This window comes from Amblyomma mixtum, chromosome 3, assembly GCF_055824585.1.
Source record: "Amblyomma mixtum isolate Tamu chromosome 3, ASM5582458v1, whole genome shotgun sequence".
NCBI classification, from domain to species: domain Eukaryota; kingdom Metazoa; phylum Arthropoda; class Arachnida; order Ixodida; family Ixodidae; genus Amblyomma; species Amblyomma mixtum.
Window position 1 is genome coordinate 296061650 of NC_143014.1, and position 19968 is coordinate 296081617.

Here is a 19968-nt window from a genome sequence, read left to right on the forward strand (position 1 = left end):
TGCGCGGATTTGAGCGCTTGCAGCACAATGCGCAACCGCTCCAAGTGTTGGTCAAAGGTGGGCGAAAATATAACGACATCGTCCAGGTACACCAGGCAGGACTGCCATTTCAAGCCGGAGAGGACAGTGTCCATCATGCGTTGAAAAGTGGCCGGTGCTGAGCACAGACCAAATGGGAGCACTTTAAACTCATAGAGGCCGTCAGGCGTCACGAAAGCCGTCTTCTCCCGGTCTCTCTCGTCCACTTCGATTTGCCAGTACCCGCTTTTAAGATCCAATGACGAGAAGTATCTGGCATTCCGCAATCGGTCGAGCGCGTCATCTATCCTGGGCAGCGGGTAAACGTCCTTTTTGGTCACGCTGTTAAGTTTCCTGTAGTCCACGCAGAAACGCAGAGTATTGTCCTTCTTTTTGACAAGAACCACAGGCGATGCCCACGGACTGGTGGACGGCTGAATGACATCGTCTGCAAGCATCTCGGCAACCTGATTCTGAATGGCTTCTCTCTCCACCGGGGAAACACGATATGGGCGCTGGCAGACGGGTCGCGTAGTCTCGTCAGTGATGATACGATGCTTGGCGAGTGGAGTTCGGCCGACCTTCGAGCACGTAGCGAAACAGTCCGCAAATTCTGCCAAGAGGGCCGACAGAAGATCCCTCTGAACCGACGGCAAGGCAGGATTTATTCTGACTGACTGAAGAACGTGATGTGGGCCAGCATACTCCGGAGAGGGTCCTCCCACGGTGCACAAACCTGGAACCTCAGCAACGTCGTGGAGGAAGGCAATAGCCATGCCTATGGCCAGGTGCTGATATTCGTTGGCAAAGTTAGTCAGGAGGACGTGGGTGCGGCCGTCACGTAGTTGGACGAGACCTCTTGCAACGGCAAGTCCCCGCTTAAGCAGCAGTGGACTATGGCTGTCCGCTAGGCCCTCGTAGTCGTGAAAGAGGTCGTTCCGCACGAGCACCAGAACACTGCACCGCGGCGGCACCGTGACGTCGTTCTCGACAATGCGCAGAGCGTTGCTGCAGGGATCACGGGAGTCAAAGCGCGCCACGGCCTGTTTGGTCGAGAACGTGACACGTGCCTCCTGAAAGTCAATCACAGCGCCGTTCGACTGCAGGAAGTCGATCCCCAGAATTAAGTCTCTGGAACACTCGGGGAGTACGACAAATTCACCAACGTACGTAAAACCACTAATCCCAACTCTAGCCGTGCACTTGCCCACAGGGGAAATTAGGTGGCCACCAGCGGTGCGAATGGGGGCCCCGTCCACGGTGTCAGAACCTTCTTAAGTTCTCCAGCGAAGGCACGGCTCATAACAGAGTAATCAGCACCGGTATCGAGCAGCGCGGTAATGTCAGTGCCATCAATTGTCACACGCAAATCGGATGCAGCGTATCTGATACTGTCGCTGCCTCTCTCTGTCCGGGTATCGTCGGCTCGAGGGTTCCGCGATGGAGGATCTTGACACGTCCCGACGTCAGCGGCCTTGCCTCCAGAGGTCGCTGATGATTCGGCGCCAGGGGCCTGGTGTCAGCGGCCATGGCAGTTGGACTCGACGGTAGAGGCTGGATCGGCGGCTGGGTCCTGGTGTCAGTGGCCATGTCGGTTGGACTCGGCGGTCGAGGCTGCGTCGTCCTTGTTGGCGGGGGAAGGGGCCCAAATTCAGGCGACTCTCCGCGGAGACGGCGGCTGGGTCGCTGGTGAACCGGTGTGAGGTCCGTAGTGACGCTGTACGGAGTTTGCAGGTCGGGAAGCGTACCCAGCACCTCCACCAAACTGTAGCGTGCAACGCCAAAAAGAACACCCGCGCAGAGACGAAAAACCTGCGGCGGACACCCAGTGGTTCTAGCACGTGCGAGAGAGCCAACTAACTTCTTCCTCTTCTAGCGCATGCACTACTTCTGTCTCTTCTTCGAATGCATGTATCAATATCAATAGTCCATATAATTAAACAATAGATTAATGTCTCTTGTTAGCCATAACCGTTTACAATGAAGGCTTGATTTTGTGTCACGGTATGCATATCGCCACCTTTTTTGTTTCAGTTTTTACTTTCAAATTTTCTTATCAAAGTTCGTTCCAGAACTAATTTCAAGTGCATGATTTCAGGTGCTCGGTGTTACCGTGAGGTTACCATAAAGAACCCAAGGACGGCAGCCGGTGTGCTTCAGGATATGGACCGGGCCCTTGAATATGGTGTACATGTGAATGGTCTCAAGGGGCCGTCGCCTCTGATCAATTTGAAAAATTTTGATGTCGTCAATGGCCTGGCAGTGGAGTACATGCATTGTGTCTTGCTTGGCGTCGCCAGGCAGATGACAGAGTATTGGCTGGATTCGACGAATTCTCATGAGCCTTTCTACATCGGTGAGTATTCCACTTACCAACCTCAATTCGCGATTGGACGGTATCACAGCATCATTTGTTTTATTTCTTTTCAAGCTATTTTCATGATACTACGGTATCGCAGTGTATACACAGTTTTACGGGGGGAGCGACTCTCAGGCTGGTACCTAGCTGTACTGCGCCTGGCTTGCCGTTGCCATTCCCCATTAGCACCTTTGTTTCGATCAAAAAAAGCAATGTTATATGCAACGTACAGATTATGTGAAGCCGAGACCTTAAAATGCCACATGCGCATGACACTGTCAGCAGCACGTACTTTGTGTTACAGCACGCTGTAATGTAGTTTTTCCTAATGCAATGGTTCATGCTTAATTATATGGCTTGCTCGTAGGTGCATATTATTCGCTATTTTTTGCAGGCACTCCATCAACCGTAGCCACTTTGGACAAGAGACTTTTGAGTATCCGGCCACCTCACAGCTTCACACGGCTTCCGAGATCCCTGGTTAACCGGTGTTTCTGGAAGGCCAGTGAATGGAAACACTGGCGGCTGTTCTACTGCCTCCCAGTAACGCTTGGAGTTTTGCAGCCACGATTTTGGAAACATGCAGCTTTGTTGATGGAAGGAATCTACTCTTTGCTGATGATGGAGATATCAACAGCACGTCTTCAGCGTGCAGGTAAATTGGACCCATCCCACTTTTCCAAAGGAAGCATGATTACTACATGCTTTTATTTTCATAAAATGCGTGCAGTGAAAGTGAAACAAGGTGCTTAAATTTACCTGTTTCTTAGGTACGCAGATGCGATCTTCAAAGTCTGAAAATTAATTTCGCCGATTGTGCACGAGTCTATGGATGTTCATTGTTCGATTACATTGGCCTTCATGTGCATTAAGACAACAAGAAAATTGAAAGCTTTTTTCATAATTACATAAAGAGCTTAAGTAACTCATTTGAGCAGGTATTTTGTATATTTCTTTTGAACACCTTATATGTGACAGAGAAACATGAGCATGAATTTGTTTACTTTTATTATTTTATTTACTATAGCTACATGACTTTTCTTTTTCAGAAAATCTGCTGACAGCGTATGTCTCCAAAGCAGAAGAACTGTATGGGGCCCGCTTTATGACATTCAACCTTCATCAACTTTTGCACCTCACTTCAAGTGTCAAAAATCTCGGACCACTATGGGCTCATTCAGCTTTTCCGTTCGAAAGCGGCAATGGTAAAGTGACAAAAATGGTTAATGCTGCAAAGGGGGGCCCATCTCAAATCATAGAGAGAGTAATCATTGAGCAGGAATTAGAGCTAGCACTCCAGATGCTTTCTATGCCAGAAAAGGTTATGTCTTTCTGCTCTAGCTTGGTGGCCAATGGGACTACCAAAAAAGCTCTTCGAGTTGGCGACGTGTGCCTCTTCGGTGCACCAGTAAAGGGATCTCTGACGCCACAGGAGCTACATGTGGTGTACAACACTTTGATTGTGCCGATCAGCATCATAATTGAGTATCACAGAATCAGCTTCCAAGGCACTATAATCAACAGCGAGCAGTACAGAAAGGCAAAAAAAAAAGCGACTCCTCTGCTGTACTGGCTTCGTATGGGGATTTTTTGCTTGTTCGCCACATCCTGCATGTGCTTGAACCAGATGTAGAAACTTCTGAGACAGTTCTTCTCATTTGTCAGAAGTTAGTTGTGGAACAGAGCGGTGTAGAATTTCCTCCACACATTAGGGAGTGCGTCCGCTCACCTGTTACAACGTGTGCTGTGCTCAGGCCCTCAGATATTGCAACGCCGTGTTTGTTCATTGATATGAAGACTGAAGGACGATGTTATGTTTGTACACTGCCGAACATTATCGAGCGTGATTAAGCGAGGAATATGGTTTTAAGGAGTCACAATCATGAAAACAGCGGAAACTGTACAAAACACGCAAGAATGGGCAAGAATGTGCAAGTTCCTTGTTTTATGTGATTTCATTTCATTCATATTAACCTCGTTTTATTTTGTTGTTTAATTGTATCTGCTGTTTGACTTGCTCTGCAGAGAATCCAGCAGTAAATCCTTGTCACTGCTTTAATTAACAGTATATTGTAATTAGCCCAAACTGCATATATGGAGTCTTGATGTGTTTATGGGGCTCCTCTAGCTACCTGTCAAGGTTCTAGAGGACAGTGCTGCTCAGTGAGAGATGCACTATTGTAAGCCATCGTACGACGCAATTTCTCACCGGCGCCTACTCCCGTCGAGACGGCGGCAGTCGTCCCCTCGACTCAAGAGGCTCACGTGAATCTGGCTCGGTGCGCCGGTCGGTCCAGAGTGCACACCGCATCGCCTGCCTCGAGTGGCGCGCACGTGAATGTGGCTCGGTGCGTTGGTCGGTCCGGAGTGCATACCGCATCTCCTGCCTATCCTCTTCCATTTCTTCCCGGCGCCGTCAGGACGCCGTTTGTGTTTGTGATGCTTTGTGTTTTCGCGAGTGCGGCGCGTCGACTCATCAGCGTCGGCGGCAAGAAGCGCAGCGAGAGTGTGTGGTGCGCGAGCGATCTGAGCGGACGTGCGTGCAAGACAGTGCGAACCATTTGAAGTGCGCGAACTTCAATTGTAACCACAATATATCCGTTTTTATTCCCCAAAAATTGTGTGTGCGTGGGTATTCTTACCCGCTCCCCCTTCCCTTTTTTTGGTCATCACTAACATATCAGAAGTGGGATCAAAGCCAACAAGAACCGGAGAAGACTGCGAGTGCGAATTCAGTGACTTGGGCGTGTGCGCAGAGCGAATCATGAGCGATACACCTGGAGAAGGAGTGGACACCAGCGACGCCCAGGATGGCGCTAGGGCGAGCGAGGGCGTTACTGTGACGGAGCTGCTGAGCGCAATGCGTGAAAAGGACCGGCTTCTGACAAGCCTATTGGAGCGACTCGTCCTTCCATCAGGAACTCCGAGCGCGGCAACACCCAGCTATCATGTGATGCATGACCTGAGTAAGAACATCGCGGACTTCGAGGGAGGTGGAGACGCAGCATCGGCTAAGGAGTGGCTCGAAAACATCCAAATGACGGCGACCTTGCACCGCTGGCCAGAAGAGTTTCGGTTAGAAACGGCCAAATGTCACCTCGTTGGACCTGCCAAGGACTGGCTGCGTTCACGCGTCGAGGTGTCCACGTCTTGGGAAAGTTTCTCATGCCACTTCCACCGCACCTTCTGTGGCCAGACCCGAGCGGCAGAAAGGTGGAGAAAGATGCAGGAGCGCGTGCAGCAGCGCAACGAGAGCACGACGGCATACTTCCGCTCGAAGGTTCGCCTCTGTCGGGAGGCAAATCTCGACTTCTTCGACACCTGTGAGCAAGTGTTGACTGGCTTACGTTCAAGACAACTTTGTACGATGCTACTAGGACGCACCCACGAAGACGACGACGATCTCCTCCACGACATCATGGAGTTTGAGCGCATTGATCGTGAGCGGGAGCAGAGATTCGGCAGTACGCACGAGAAGAGGCCTTTCGGCGCGGCCACCACGAGTAGCCTAACAAGACTTCCTGCACGGAAGAGCACCTACGAGCGGCCGAGCAAGGACTGGAGACCACCCCTGACGAACGATAAAGGCGAGATGAAGTGCTACAACTGCGGCCGATTCGGACATATCTCCCGCGGCTGTCCAGACGAAAGGCGTGAGATGCGATGTTTACGTTGCGGAAAAAGCGGGCACACTCAGCGTCACTGTTCTGAAAAAACTAAAAGCAACGAGACCAATGCAGTTACTGACTCCGAATAGGAGAAAATCGTTCCGGGAGCTCTACTCAAGCAAGTGACATGGAATGGGACCACGGAACTCGTCGGCATGATTGATAACGGGAGCTCCGGGTGCCTCTTGCGCGCGGCGGCACGCTGCGGCGCAGTGCTGACAAAAGATTCCACAGCGCTCTACGGTTTCGGCAGCCAAGGCACCCCGTCCGCAAGAGCGATTGGAAAGTGTTACGCCGACCTGCAAATCGACGGCGTCACAGGCAAGAACATTCCAATTTTTGTTGTCCCGGACGATGCTTTGTCACTAGATTTAATCGTGGGCAGAACTTATACAGAACTGCCATACATAGCTTACGGAAGGCTTGGTGGTTGCCTCTGCTTTTGGTGTCAGCAAGAATGCCCATTCTGCCATTCAGAGCCGGTGAATGAGTTGAAATTGCGTGTGCACACTACTGACAAGAGTGTCCTGCACGCTAACACGATCAACTGGATCTCACTGTCGATGGCATCTGACCTTTCCGGGCCGGTTTTGCATGGTACCTTTGGGAACGAAATCCTTCTTGAAATGAAAGATGGGGAAATCACCGTGCCGATTTTTACGAGCGGAGACCAAGAAGTGGTTATCAGAAAAGGACAGCCATTCGGGCGCGTAACAGAGGTCGATGTTGTTGGTGTACCTGAAGAGCTTGATCGCTGAGTGGACGAGCCAGAGAATCTCTGTGTGAGAGCAGATCGCCAACCACTCGAGGAGCAACAGGTGGAGGTGGGGCCCTCAGTGACCACAGAACAGAAGGGTGAGCTTCTTTGCCTCCTAAACGAGTATCGGTAGTGTTTCGCCAACAATTTGAGCAAGCTTGGATGCACGGCCGTCCTGAAAATGGACTACCTGCTTGAAGACAGGTTTGAAGTGTGTATTACATGTGACCTCGCCGATCAAGTAAATGTTCTTCAGAGAGGAGATGAAGAACTGCGAGAGCTTATAACCGTTCTGGAGAAGCCTGGGAGCGCACGTACCAAAGAAGAGAAGGCGAAAGTAAAAGGCTACAGCCTTAGAGAAGGCAGGCTAGTGAGAGAACTCGAACAAGACGGAAGAACAGTGTTCAAGTTCGTACTACCCAAGTGCGCGAGAAAGGCATTTGTGGTACAGTCTCATGATTTGATGGGACATTTCGCAGTCGACAAGACAGTCTCCTAACTTCAAGAGAACTTTTGGTTCCCACGAATGAGGAATTACGTCCGGAAGCATATTTCTCAGTGTTTCCAGTGTATTTACAACAAAGCGCCTGCCGGCAGATGAGCCGGTCTTCTACATCCGATCCCACTAGGTAAACGACCGTTCGAGGTAATACACATGGATCACATGGGGCCATTCGTCCCAAGCGAGAAGCGCAACCAGTACCTACTTGTATTTATTGACAACCTCACAAGATTCGTGAGATTCATCGCTATACGCGACACTTCAACGAAGCATGTGCTCCGTGCACTGGAAGAGTTCGTCCTTGAAAGGGGCCTTCCAAGAACTATTATTACCGATAGAGGCAGTTGTTTCACGTCGCGCGCCTTCGAAGAATTTTGCACTGCGCGATCCATACACCATGTGCTCAACTCGACACGCCACCCACAGGCAAACGGCCTCGTGGAGAGAGTGAATAGAACCATTCTGCCGGTCCTTACGACTTCAATGGACGACCCAAGCCAGCGCGACTGGGACGCAAACCTTGGCAAGGCAGAGCGCGACATCAATACTTCCGTCAACAAGACATCTGGGAAAACAACGTTCGAGATGCTGTACGGATACCAGCCGAACTTTTACGGCGCCGCGCTGAAAAGAATTGTGAGCAGCGACGACGCCCAGTCCGGGAATCTCAAGGAAATGCGAACTCGTGCTCGTCAGCGCATTCTCGCCGAACAGAAGAAGGGCAAGACAGCCTACGACCGCAGACACTTCCCAGCGCGTCTCTTCAGTGCCGGCGACATCGTATTCATGACCAGAACGCCTGAACAAACAGGGAAGCCGACGAAGGCTCAGCCGAACTACAGAGGGCCTTTGTTGGTCACTCAGGTTTTACCATCAGACACGTACAGGGTGACCGAGCTTGATCAGGGCAAGAACACCCGTTTTGCGACCACAGCTCACGTTTCGCAGCTAAAAGGCTGGACGTCGACAACATCTCAAGATTGTCTAGAAGACGATGAGTTGTCGGCTGAGGAAGAAGAGAATGGGACTGAGGCGGACAGTATACCGCTTCCGAGGCGTTCAACACGCAAGCGAGCGGTGAAGAGATAAACAGCATTTTACGAATCGTTTGAGCATGCAGGCAACTTCTGCTGACTGATGTTCCCGTCAGTTAAATATTTCTTTTACGTGTGCGTGGCTCGGTGCGTTGGTCGGTCCGGAGTGCATACCGCATCTCCTGCCTATCCTCTTCCATTTCTTCCCGGCGCCGTCAGGACGCCGTTTGTGTTTGTGATGCTTTGTGTTTTCGCGAGTGCGGCGCGTCGACTCATCAGCGTCGGCTGCAAGAAGCGCAGCGAGAGTGTGTGGTGCGCGAGCGATCTGAGCGGACGTGCGTGCAAGACAGTGCGAACCCTTTTGAAGTGCGCGAACTTGAATTGTAACCACAATATATCCGTTTTTATTCCCCAAAAATTGTGTGTGCGTGGGTATACTTACCCGCTCCCCTTCCCTTTTTCGGTCATCACTAACACTATCATGAATATCTTTTCTTATTTTGGTTTGTTTTGTTGTAGCATTGATAACAGCTAGGTTGATTTTTAAGGCGGAAGCCTTTAATGCCTCATCGCTGTAAGGAGGAGTTGTTGAAAGAAATGTCACGATTTTCAATTGGTCGAAGTGGTCATGACGTCACAGAGCGCGAATTTCAAACGGGGCTAATTGTACTTTGGCTAGTAACCATGCAACCAATTATAGGGATGGTATAGTGATGATCCAAGTAAGAGGGTCTGAGTTCAGTTAATTAACCAATTAGCCTAATTAACCTTTCTAGTCAGGCCAGAAAGATAAATAAAACCAAGTAGGAAATTGGCCGAGTTGGGGAATCGAGCCAGAGTCTCCGCAGCGCAAGACGAGCACGCTAACCACTCCGCCATGCCAGTTCGATGGTTTGGAATGAACAAAGGCACGTCTAGTGAATAAGGTGTCCTCGTTCACTCCCATCTTCCTGCCTTCCTTTAGGCTAGGTTAAGGTGTCCGAGATATGCCAGACAAATACATTTCCTTTTCTCAAAAACTAATTTACCGACAAGCAAGGGGTAGAGCCGAATGGGCGATGGCATTCTGTGGATTCCCTGGCAACGTTGCAAGACGCTGACGTGTTCCACTATTGGAGGCGAAGCTTACATCTTAACCACACATCAGTGACACAAGTAGAAACACCGCGCTTAATGGTTTCGCCTCGCCGCACTTCAGTAAGTCAACAAGGTGCACCCTTAATTTTTTTGTCCCTCTGCAGTGCTGTGGGGTATATCTGCTTCTTGATGTTATCATTGTTATTTTATGTATTGTCTTCTGTAAATATTATTTGATGTGTTTCTCTTATATGTAAGTAAACAAATTTTCTACTGTTACCATGTATGTGATTTTTTAAGACGTAATAAACACACATTTTCCGCATATCTTTTTCATGATTAATAAGACCGAGTCAATGCAATACTTTATGATCACTTGCCATATTTGACTGATTAACTGATTATAATTTTCAACTTTATATATTTATTCAGTGTCTTTCGCAAACTTGAATGAAATTCTTGTGAAATTTTGCCTGTGAAATTATACATTCAACAGATTAAGGACGAACAAACTATAGGTACGAATTTAGTGGTGTTGCATATACCCACACAGTTTGGTTACCTTAACATCAGCTGCACAAGTGATCGATCGATGCATTCTATTTTTTCATGCCCAGTGCGATTATTAGACGTTTTTGTAACTGCACACCCAGGCCTTCGGAGTGACAAGTGGGATCCTGTACGGTCTTTGTGGATGAGGCCTATATGATAGGCTTCAATAAAAGGCAATGTATGACGCCAGTGCGATTTTACGCCAGCTGTATGACGTCTTTACGACGCTGCGTACGAGCCCTACAAGGTTCAGTCTGCTGTACGAGACCGTGTATGACGGCTACGAGTTTTTACGCGATAATTCAACGAGATCTCTCAGATGTCTCGTTCATATGTACGAGTCGTAATGCATATGAACGAGACAACGTAGAGATCTTGTACAGTTGTACGAGGCATCATAGAAGCTTTACGAGACATCATAGAATTCTTGTACAAATCGCCCCATCTCGTAGATATCTCATTCATAACACATACATCTCCTAGAATTCTCGTTCACTTCTCATGCATTTTTTCAGTAGGGTGACGCTACATTCTGTACGATATCTAATTGTACTGCCATTGGTTGATGAACTCTTAGGTGTGATATTTTTAATTGGGTTACGCAGCCCCTGGAAAACACGCATGATGGACAGACATTGTGAATCTGTTGTTTCTGCTAAAGACCATTCCTGCCGAATGATTGTACGCCTAAAAGAATTGTATATCTAGACCGAGTGTGAATCGGGGTGGTACTCACTCTTAGTGCTGTGTTGTTCATTGCCTTGTTTTTCTAGTTCTTTGGGTCGTGTTATGATGTATTAGCTATGCGCTCCGAATTGACTCTTTTTTCATGCTTCTTTGCTTATGAGTGTTGAGGTGCCACTGTCTGCAGATCGAGAGGTCCCGGTTAAAATCAGGGCGGCCCTTCGCACTCGCATAAATGCGGCGTTTATTTTTATTTATTATTTGCGCAGCCGCTCCATTGGCTAAGGGAATGACGCAGCATGTTGATTTTGTCAATGGCGTCAGCAAGTGTCATTTCAACCAGCTGAACTGGCCTGCATGCAGTTTGGGGGTATAGCTCAGTGGTAGAGCATTCGACTGCAGATCTAGAGGTCCCCGGTTCAAACCCGGGTGCCCCCTGACGCTTGCGAATATGCGGCGTTTATTTTTTTATTCTTATTTCCCCAGCCGCTACATTGGCCACGGGTATGACGCGGCATGTTGGTTTTGTCAATGGCGCAAGCAAGTGTCATTTGGACCGGCTGAAGTGGCCTGGATGCTGTCCGGGGGTATAGCTCAGTGGTAGAGCATTCGACTGCAGATCGAGAGGTCCCCGGTTCAAACCCGGGTGCCCCCTGGCGCTTGCAAATATGCGGCGTTTATTTTTTTTTATTTCCGCATCCGCTACATTTTTTTTTCTTTATTACATTTTCACAACGGGTACAAAGAAGTAAAACTTGTCAGCAACACTTGCACTGACACAGCAGGATAAAATTTTTTCAGTTCAACCAAGTCATCCAACACATTTAACCAAGTTGGCTGATCAGGCAGTGCCTCATACACTTCCCTCAGACGTATGACACCTTCAATGAAATGCTCGCGTGGAGATCTCACTACTTCTGCATTGTTGAATTGTGTCCTTGTTTTCCATAAACTATGGAGGCCAAGGAGCATAACAGTGTCATAAGGGATGTCCTGTTTTCCTACAGGTAAGAACCTGATGCCATGCGGGTGTAGCGGTAAATCTTTCTTTAATGTTCTTTGAAGCACATCCCAGAAAAAAACCGCATCCCAACAATCTAAAAAAACGTGATCTATTGTTTCAGGTTTTTACATAGAAAGCAATCTGTTGACCAAGGGACCAAGAGTCCTTTATCATGCTTCCATGTTTTGACCGACAGAGTTCCGGTATGAAGTTTGAAGAAGAAAGTTTTCAAAGATGGGTAAACTGGCATTCTTTTAACCCTTTTGAGCACATCTGCTCCTGGGCCTCCGCAGTTTGACAATCGGTAAATGGGAACAGGGAGCATTGATTCAATTAAATCTTTATACAGATTTTTTCTAGTGACATTGGAGAGGTACTGCATTGAAAATCGCACTTGTAACATTCTGCACGCAAGCACAACTTCACGCAGATAACCTCTCACTGTACCACGCATGTTTTCAACAGAGCATACTACAACTCCTGGTAGCAATCGACATAAACGAACTTGCATAACTGTGCGAAGAAAAATATCGTTCTGGTCGCGAAGAAACATAAAGCGGGACACGATTTGTCGTACAAATAAATGAACAAGACCGAGACCTCCTCTCTTCACAGGCAAGAATAAGTTTGTTCGACTAGTTCTTTCCCATGTCGACGCCCAAATAAATACAGCAAAAACCCGATGGATCCTTTCAATATTGATCCGCGAGGCGCTCAACACATTCATGACATACCATATCTTGGAGATGAGGAACCGGTTACACACAGTGGCGCGCGAGAACATTGATAGTGGTCGCCCCTGCCACCCACTGGCCTTTTCCTTTGCTATTGCCACTTGTTCATTCCAGTATGGTTCGGGGTTGCTATAAGAGTTCAGCGGTACTCCAAGATACGTCGTCGGAGTTGTGGCCCACCGAAGTGGGGAGTAATAGTCTGGCGTTTCCTCCCAGTCGCCATGCTAGAATCCATAACTCTCCTCCCAATTTATTTGCGGCCCGGTGCATTTGCAAAACCTCTCAACAACAGCCGTGGCTTCACAGATACTCTGTTTACTTGAGCAGAACACGGCGATGTCGTCAGCATAAGCTAAGATTTTAACATGCGCTGACAGTAACCTGAAGCCAGTTATACACTCAGAGTTTAGTATAGCCAGACAAAGGGGCTCAAGATAGATTGCGAACAATAGGGGTGACAAAGGACATCCCTGCCTCACTGAAGATCGTACGTGTAGGCTTTCAGTCAGCTCCCCATTAACAATGACGCGCGTTGTGCAGTTCGCGTACGCCATTCGTACGCCCTCCGTTATTACACAGCCCACATTAGCCTGATCTAGCAAGCTGAACAGAACCTCATGAGATACACGGTCGAAGGTCTTTCCGAGATCTAGCTACATCATTGCCACCCTGTCGCCTAGTGCATCGCAGCATTCAAGCACACTTCGCGCCATGTGTATATCAGTGGCTATGCTCCGACCCTTGACACCGCAAATTTGATGACTCCCCACTAGCATGGTTATGACGCCCTGAATTCGCTTTGCCAGAACCTTCATGAATATCTTATAATCTTTGTTTGTGAGGCTTATCGGGCGATAAGACCCCACCAACAGACGTTTTTCTGGCTCAGCAAACTTCGGTATGAGTACAGTGTGCGATGTTGTGAATGACAATGGCGTACGCTTTTTCTCGTACGCTTCGACAATAACTTTCAGCAGAATTAGGGCGATTTCTGACTTGAAATATTTGTAAAAGGCGGCTCCTAAACCATCAGGACCGGGTGCTTTACCCAATGGCAGTTGATCTATTGCTTCCTCTAGCTCTGTAACGGTTATTGGCTGTTCAAGACGAATTCTGACTTCATCGTCGAGCCTTGGCATAAACGGCAGGAAATCGTTATGGAAACTGCCCTCCGCCCTTCGCGTGTGACCCAGCAAGTCACTGAAATGGTCTCTGATTACGCCCTTGATAATGACGCTATCGGCCGATACCTCGTCACCGTCTTGTATCCGCAGCCGCTACATTGGCCACGGGTGTGACGCGGCATGTTGGTTTTTTCAATGGCGCCAGCAAGTGTCATTTGAACCAGCTGAACTGGCCTGCATGCAGTCCGGTGGTATAGCTCAGTATCAGGTTTTTTACATAGAAAACAATCTGTTGACCAAGGGACAAAGAGTCCTTTATCATGCATCCATGTTTTGACCGACAGTGTTCCAGTGTGAAGTTTGAAGAAGAAAGTTTTCAAAGATGGGTAAACTGGCATTCTTTTAACCCTTTTGAGCACATCTGCTCCTGGGCCTCCGCAGTTTGACAATCGGTAAATGGGTACAGGGAGCATTGATTCAATTAAATCTCAGTGCAAGTGTTGCTGACATGTTTTACTTCTTTGTACCCATTGTGAAAATGCAGTAAAAAGAAGGGGGTATAGCTCAGTGGTAGAGCATTCGACTGCAGATCGAGAGGTCCCCGGTTCAAACCCGGGTGCCCCCTGGCGCTTGCGAATATGCGGCGTTTATTTTTTTAATTTTATTTCCGCAGCCGCTACATTGGCCACGGGTATGACGCGGCATGTTGGTTTTGTCAGTGGCGTCACCAAGTGTCGATAACACCAGCTGAGCTGGCAGCCTTCCTTTCCGGGGGTGTAGATAAGTTTTGCTCTGACAAAACTAGTGTGCTTGAGGAATTAAATTTGACTGAATAGTTTTGCTAGGTATCAGGTGCTGCTCTTAATTTAGGTAAATCCAAGGGGTTTTGGCTGGACCATGGGGTACAAGGCCTAGTCATTATGACGACATAAGCTGGGACTGCGGGACCCTTCGCTACCTTGGGGTTCCGCTCCACCAAATTCGCAACAGCGGAGCCTACTGGGATTCACAGATAATTTCCATAGGCGACAAAACCTTTGTTGGTTGGGTAGGCAACTGTCAGTGCTTGCTCGGGCTCAAGTCTGCTACATTTGTAAAACTTGCCTATGTGCTGCAGGTGCGAAGAAGAAAGTGCAGGACACGCGCAGAATATTTGCTACCTCCTTATGGCGTTCCCAACGAGAACCCATGCTTCGCGATAACCTATTTCTTTCTCCAGAGTCTCGTGGAATAGGTCTTGTTCACTTCTTCGTGCATCAGCTACTTTCGCGTTTTTTTTCTTTTTCAAATCGGCAAACCACCCTTTTTTAGTAGCTGTGCTTATGAGGCGAATGAGTGCTCATTTGCCTTTCCTGTTCGCACCGACTGGACACACTCGTGAGGGGCCATTATGGGGATTCCTGAAGGAAGTTGCTGATACCTTCAATTTCCTCACTGTGCTCTTTTCTTTAGGCTACCTGTATAGCCTCTCCAGAAGGTAAATGACTCAGGCACTTACGGAGTATTTGCTTCCTGTACTGTTGTATCGGCAACCTTTTGCGGAGTTCCTTGACACCAGTGTTTTAAAACGTGTTAGGCGAATGTGAATTTCTTCTGCTGTAAAAAACATTCTGCTTTAAAAGGGCAACTGAAGCGGTTTTAGGATTCGGTAAGTTTAAGGTGACCGAGTGTGCAAAATGTGCGGGTAAAGCCTGCGAAATCGTTTTGCTCAAGCATTTGAAATGGTAGCGTAATCGCCGAATAAAGTCGTCATCGGCGTTCAGCTTCTCTGAAGTACACAGCGACGGGCAGAGGCCCCGATAATGACGTCACGTATGACTGTCCTACGTTTCCAGCGAAGGAATGGCAGGCTACCATTGTGACAAAGACGCACGAGCGGCCCGAATTTATTTTCGGGAAAGCATGGACTGGTTTCTTGCAATCCAAAAAGCAGCTGCGGAGCCTCCCGAGTGGCTATCAAGACTAGAGCCGTTGTGTATGTTGCGGGAATTTTAAGCTGACGAAGCCGGTCTCGTGCTGGCTGCCCACGACAGTGTCGTATGTATATAGCGTTATGTGTATTTTTGTTGTGCAATGTCATGCGCCAAAGCCAGGCAATAAAGAAAAAAAAAAGAAAGAACGGTTATTCCATGGAAGAAAACCGACGCCATGCATTGTTTGGCGCCATCTGACGACGCACAGCAGCATGCAGATGCAGGCGTAAGCAGTGGACACCTGAAAGTTCAGCAATATAGACGTCACTGCCGAGTTTCCTCGCACTCCTCCAAAGTAGTGAGGAGAAGCCTAAACATCGTCGCAGCTTTAATCGACGATTATGTCAGTATTTTAAATGCTAATAGAAAAACACTTTGCATGCTTTATCTAGAAGCTTGAGAGATTCGAATTCTTGAATAACCTCTAATTCTCAAAAAACTATTTCAGCTTCCCTTCAAAGTGCACACATCTGCGCTGCCTGTGAAGGCATGCCTTCATGCTGAGGAGACGCTTGGGCCATGGACAGTGATTGCCGCCTGTGCAATGCGCCAAAGACCATTCACCATTGTTTTATTCTGTGCATTGATGCTGTGTTCTTCTGGGGCAAATTGCAACGAACAGTTAAGAACGACATTGACGGCGCACCCTACAGCATCCGTTCTTTTGCCTGTGGAGAAAAACTGTGTTGTTCCATATGATCTATTTATGTTGCTGGGACTATTTAGTCTCTGGAAGAGCCATATGATGGACCGCCACGCCGAACCACCACGGTCGTCGAAATCTTTGTTTCGTGAACAATGCGCTTTGGTGCGGGGAGTTATGCTGCCCTGCAAGAACCGCCTTGCTGGCTGTGTCTCCCAGACTTTTGATGTTTTGGAAAGTGGGGTCATGCAGGGGTATGGTGGCCTGGTGTTTTGTGGCTTAAGCATGCTTAGATTTTTCTTTTCGGCACTATTTCTATGCAACAAACAAAAAGAAGAAAGGGGTATAGCTAAGTGGTAGAGCATTCGACGGCAGATCGAGAGGTCCTCGGTTCAAACCTGGGTGCCCCCTGGCTCTTGCGAAAATGCGGCGTTTATTTTCTTTTATTTTTATTTCCGCAGCCGTTACATTGGCCACGGGTATGACGCGGCATATTGGTTTTCTCAGTGGCGTCACCAAGTGTCGATAACACCAGCTGAGCTGGCAGCCTTCCTTTCCGGGGGTATAGCTCAGTTCAAAAATTGATTGAGTATTGATGTTGGAATTTTGCCACAGTCATTCACCAAAAGTCATATTGTCTTAATCAACGTTACTAGATTACTTTTACAGTTTGCAAACTCCGACGCCGCGGATGTCGCCCTTGCCTGTACCGCCGAGCGGGGGCGCTCTCGTCGCTGTTTGACGCACCAAACACCTCATAATCAAATGTGATGGTATCCATCCGGATGTCGATACAGGCGCAGTCACTCTTCCTGAGGGCCCAGGGTTTAAAGATAACAATGGTCATGTAAATAAATCTGCAGTGGAAGTTAGCAAAAAGCGATTCCAGGATTGGTGGCTGAAAAGCAGAGTAGTGGCATAAGGTTAGAATTGTGGGAAACCGTAGGTAAAGATGATGGCGATTCTTGGTGAGAATTGCCAACACAGTAAACAGGAAAAAAAAAGGGGGCTGAGCATGGTGGCGGTTGCCACCGCCCCGTTTCAAAGGGGGCGCTCCTATCCATCCATCCATCCGACCGGCTTCTCGGCAGAGTAGCCAAGGTCAATTGAAATAGGTCGCGAAGCCGGAGCCTGAATGCGGCCCAGAACCAAGTACTAGCGACATCAAATTAGTGGTGGAAATAAAGCGCCAAAATGAAATGAGTGGACAAACACGACTAGAAGAGGAAAATAATTAGGACATATTTTGTGTTCCAAAAGCATTCGAAAACAATTGCAGTGATTCCTTTTTAAAATGTTTTAGTTGTGTGCATTTTGTTAGAAAGTATAGCGCTTGCTTTGTAAAAATTTTTATGACCGCGTTCGCTCAGAGCAGCGGCAATGGCAGCGGGACGATTCTAAGGTTGACGGTGCTCTGATGTCATACCCTGGTCATATCTTTTGACCATTCTGCTTGCTTTTGTTTGAAACTCGATTCTGCTAGCCCTACTTTTTCCTCGTTGCTTGTTGCTCGTGTTCTTGGTGTGCATCATTCGTGTACAGTTTCCGCTTTTCCCTTTTGCCAGCGCTTCTGTGTAGTTTCGTTCGGTTGGGTGCGGTTCTGTCGCTTTTGCCCCAAATGGGCATCGTCTGTGGCCATGGGGCCCCCGTACGCAAAAAAGAGGAGTGCGGTTGCACGATGTGCGAGCGATAACCTGTCTGGCGGCGTCACATTTCATCGCTCAAGCGCTACACCTGCGACATTCAGCGCGACACCTCAGGCGAGGACAAAGGAAAAAGGCACAACGAGAACTGACTACCTAAAAATAGCGTTGGTGGTCGGCACTCGTCGTGTCTTCTTTCTTCGTTCTCGTGTCGGGTGTCGCGCTGAAGCGTCGCGGCGTTCAGCAGTTTATTTTTCCCGCCAAGCAGCACGTGACGCTGACGTCACGAATATGACGTCACTAAAACACGTGACTTTAACGTCACGTTTTTGTTTTAATTATGCCGTCACTTTTTAGTTCTCCACGCATTTCGAAGACGGCGCTGGCTGCGCACCATGAGCCGCCATGTTTTGAACGTATGGGCTTCTATGTAGCCTACGCTACCATATTACATCTACCTTGGAGTAGCCACGCTGACCACGTCAGCGAATGCTACAGCCAAGCGTTTTTGTGCCAGGCGTTTCTTTGTTGGGTTAAACTGCGCTGCAAGTTTATCGCTGCTCCTCTGTGTCCTTGCCACATTTATATAAATGCGTTTCAAGCGACGCAGCTCGTGCGGCGTTGCCTCCTGCTGCAACTGCGTCGGCGCACCCGAGCTATGCGTCCGTGAGTCGGTGCGACCGAGCTGTCAATCTGTCTGCTCCCAAACCAAGGCAAGACCATCGTTCTACTTAATGTGCGACCGCAATTCACACTGACAATCGCCAAGGCTGCAACCATTTTCTGGGAAGTGCTGGAAGAGCTAGAGAAGTGCAGCCTTGCTCGCTTGGGTTGTGCTGAGCACTTGTCGCCATTCACTTGTCAGATACTGAACTTTGTTATTGCTACAAGAATGCACTTTTTCTCTAGAGATGTTAATCCTCGTTTAGAGAGCAAGGAGAAGGTGGCTGTTGCAAACAAAAAAACACGTCTCTTGTAAGTGGCTCCCATTAAGATGTATATGTTTTTTTCCTATACGAATTGAACAAACTGCTTTCAATCTGACCTGTGCTATTTCTGTCATTTTTCGTGTTTTATGACCTTAATAACGTCGAAGTTTCGCGGTGGTAGTGCTGCATCTCCCTTTAAAAAGCACGTATGCATCTGACTGTCTTGCTTCAAACCGATGGTACTTGGCCGTAGGTTTCGATATTTTCGGCAACATGCGACTCATTTACCGTGCCGTGGCTCGCCGTAAGCAAAGAGTCATTTAGTGTGTAGGGAAGTAAATGAAACAAAAGCTATACCCGACCAAGAACCAGATGGCTCATCGAAATAGCTAATGATTCAGACATCCCGATCGTACCTCTGCCGCCCAGGACCGTTCGCGCAGCCTTAATGTCACTGTAGTTGCACACTCAGAATAATATTTGTGCCCTATCTTGGAAATATCTCCGTTATACAGGAATTACCGGCGTAAAGTGGCGTGAAACACGGCGCGTTCGTCTCATAGCGATAGTTCGTGTGTTGAGAGACCGGTCGGAGCGGGCCAACAGCGTCGAAAGCACCACCTCACGAGAGGGAGCCGAATGGGGCCACGTTCGGCCGCCAAACTGCAGCGGAGTTTGCAAACTGCCTAGGTAATCAAGTAACGTTGGTCTTAATGCCGAAAACTGACGATAAGAAAAAACTATGATTTATAGATGGCTACAGACCTATCACGCTTTCTAATGTTGATTATAAGATCTTTGTTAAAGTTCTCTCAAATCTGGTACAGCTTGCAATGGCTACTTTTATTAGGCTCCATCGAACACGTGGCTTCAGGGGTGGGCAAATACAATCTAATGTACATATAGCGCGCACATGCTGCAGTATTGCAGTGACGCTCATGAACAATCAGCACTGCTTCAAACTGACCTGGGAAAGGCGTTTGATTGGGTGTCCCATTCATTTCTTTTTGCGCTTCTAATTCACGTCAATCTTGGTTCAGTTCTTTCTACTGGGATATGCCTTTGTTACAAAAACTCTTCAACGCGCTTGATTATTAACGGCTGTCTCTCACAACCAGTCCAAATTCAGTCCTCTGTCAAACAGGGTTGGCCGCTGTCTCCGCTTCTGTTCGCATTATACTTGGAGCCACTTTGTCTAAGTGTTATAAACAGTACAGCTATCAATGGTTTTCGTATTATGGGTCACGAACTTAAGCCTATGCTGATGA

At 48.2% G+C, this 19968-nt stretch overlaps 3 non-coding genes and 2 pseudogenes across 3 annotated transcripts; all 5 read left to right on the forward strand.

The window, feature by feature from the left end:
- Positions 1-2172: 2172 nt before the first annotated feature.
- Positions 2173-4228, forward strand: LOC149355278 (uncharacterized; annotated as a pseudogene).
- Positions 4229-5141: 913 nt separating this feature from the next.
- Positions 5142-8393, forward strand: LOC149355279 (uncharacterized; annotated as a pseudogene).
- Positions 8394-11017: 2624 nt separating this feature from the next.
- TRNAC-GCA (transfer RNA cysteine (anticodon GCA)) lies at positions 11018-11089 on the forward strand. Its single transcript has one exon. It is a non-coding gene; the product is annotated as a tRNA-Cys (tRNA).
- Positions 11090-11234: 145 nt separating this feature from the next.
- Positions 11235-11306, forward strand: TRNAC-GCA (transfer RNA cysteine (anticodon GCA)). The gene has a single exon. It is a non-coding gene; the product is annotated as a tRNA-Cys (tRNA).
- Positions 11307-14065: 2759 nt separating this feature from the next.
- On the forward strand, positions 14066-14137 carry TRNAC-GCA (transfer RNA cysteine (anticodon GCA)). The gene has a single exon. It is a non-coding gene; the product is annotated as a tRNA-Cys (tRNA).
- Positions 14138-19968: the final 5831 nt, after the last annotated feature.